A 2,460-nucleotide genomic window follows, 5' to 3' on the forward strand; every position below is an offset into this window, starting at 1 on the left:
AAACTCGGAATCAAAGTTATCATGCAATTCATTTTGAACTTGAATTTGAGTCCTCTCTTTACCCTTCTTAGGTTGTGTTGGAGTTGGAGTTGAAGTTGCACCTGAACCTTTCTTAGAAGCATGGGAAGATCCAATAACAATACCATCACTTGATGGTTGCTTTCTTTTATTAGTTGTTTGTCTCCTTGTATAAACTATTGGTTCTCCAATGCTTGAAGCTTCATAAACAATTGCCCAATTAAGAGTGGGATCATCATGAAAAACCAAATCATTAACCCCCTTCTTCATTATTGTTGTCATCATCAACTTCTCCCACTAACCACTAATTACATTCATCAATGTCATTCAATAGAATAGGGTCTATTTCATCCCTAATATTGTATCTTTGAGCAAGTTGTTGATTATACTTTATGTAAACCAAATCATGCAACCTTTTGTGGTTCAATCTATTCCTTTTCTTTGAATGAATCTACAATGTGAATAAGTAATATCTAAATTAATTTCTTTCTACAATTTACAAACTAAGATAATAATGAAATGAGTCATGTCTTATTACTTGCTCAAAAACACTCTAATTGCACTCACATCTCGATGAACTACATGTCAAACTTAAAATCTTGATTGCTAGCTTTGGTAAGTTGGGAGTTGCATGCCCATAATTCTTCCACCATTGAGCTACACAAGCAACGAAAGTAGCTTAGAATGTAACCATTATATCTTAGAGCGATTTAAAAAGTGTTTACGTGTCTCACTTGGGGCTATGGTTTTCCTTGATTCTTTGACAAAATCATCACCAAAGAGTCCATTTGCACTCTCATAAAGAGGCAACTCAGTTAAAATTTTTTGCTACACATCTTTACTTGGCACCAACCTCCTAATGCAATCATATAATCCATTTGTAACTTCCAAATCATATTCCATGTCTGGGTTGGAATAAAAGAACTCTAGGTTCAAAAAGTGACTAGTAGCATCAATAATTGTAAATACATCATTGTATTTACTTTCATCGTTGTTGAATGACTTCATTATTGTTTCCTTGGCTTTCTCCATTGCTTCATATATATAACCCATAACTGCTTTTCTTTCCCCATCCACTAGACGAAGCACATGAACAAGAGGAGCCATGACTTTGAGAGTAAATACTACTTGATTCCAAAATGAAAGCATAAGAACAATTTTTGTAGCCTCCCTCCCCTTGGCTTCTTTAGATAGCTTGTCATTGCTCCATTCATTAGAGGTGAACATTTTTGTCAAATTTCCCTTCTCTTGATGCAACCTTTGTGATGATAAATAAGAGGTAGCAAACCTTGTGACGGCGTATCTTACTAATTCCCTCTTGTTTGTAAATTGTCTCAACAAACTCAAGGTACTAGAATGACTATAGATAAAGCCAACAAGACTAACTCCTCTTTAATTGTCTTCTTTATCAAAGGAAGCTTTCCAATGTCTTCAAACATCAAATCTATACAATAGGCAGCACAAGGAGTCTAATGGAGATGGAGTCTTTTCTCTTCTAACAACTTACTAGCCAACACATAATTGCTCCCATTATCTGTTTTAATTTGAACAACATTTTCTTCCCCAATCTCCTCCACAAAGGAATCAAGCATCTCAAATAGTTTTTCTCTTGTCTTCAAAAAGTTTGAACCATCAATGGACTTGACAAACATTGTCCCTGCAGGGGAGCTCACCAAAAAGTAAATCAAGCATCGTTGCTTCGATCAGTCCATGCATCTGACATAATAGAACAACCATGTTTGCTCCATTGCAATTTATGATCTTGCAACAACTTTTCAGTGTACTCAACTTCCTTGTTAAGAAGTGGAACTTTGATTTCATGATAACTAGGAGCGTGTAAATTAGGTCCATAAGCATCTATGGCATCAATCATATCTTGAAAACTTTTCAACTTCACAACGTTAAATGACAAGCTCGCTTGGTACCAAAATCGAGCAATATATTGATGAACCGAGGCCTTTATATTGTTGTCACATGCCTCTTTGATGTTAGCTTGCCTTAGTTTTTCCTTTTTTTTCTCTTCTCTATTGCAACAGTTGGATTTCTACAAAACATATCCATTGGTCATTTTCTTCCACCGCTATTTCTCCCTTTATCATTACTAGCCGTGGAAATTTCAACCTCATCTTCACTCTCATGGTTATCATTGGTTGCAGTATATCTTGGATTGACAAAGGAGCTGTTTGTTTTTTCTTTGTATAATTTCCAAAGTTCTTCTCTCACTTTTTTTAGAGTTTTGGTGTAAGCAGCAACATTGCCCTTCTTTGCCATGAGATGTTATTTTGCTCTAGTAACTCCTCCTTTCATAAATTTTCCACAATAATTGCAAATAGTTGTATTTAAATTTGATTCATCCATCGGATGACAATGTTTCCATCCTAGGTCACTCCTATGAGATGTTCTTGAACGCTCATTATTATTGGCCATTATTGTTGCTGAAAA

The 2,460-nt window shown here is 35.3% G+C and overlaps 1 pseudogene; it reads right to left on the reverse strand.

Moving 5' to 3' along the window:
* Positions 1-626: 626 nt before the first annotated feature.
* Positions 627-2,227, reverse strand: LOC146886703 (uncharacterized; annotated as a pseudogene).
* Positions 2,228-2,460: the final 233 nt, after the last annotated feature.

The sequence above is a fragment of the Vigna unguiculata genome, chromosome 4 (genome assembly GCF_037176805.1).
Source record: "Vigna unguiculata cultivar grain cowpea cultivar isolate G323 ecotype 2 chromosome 4, ASM3717680v1, whole genome shotgun sequence".
Lineage (NCBI taxonomy): Eukaryota > Viridiplantae > Streptophyta > Magnoliopsida > Fabales > Fabaceae > Vigna > Vigna unguiculata.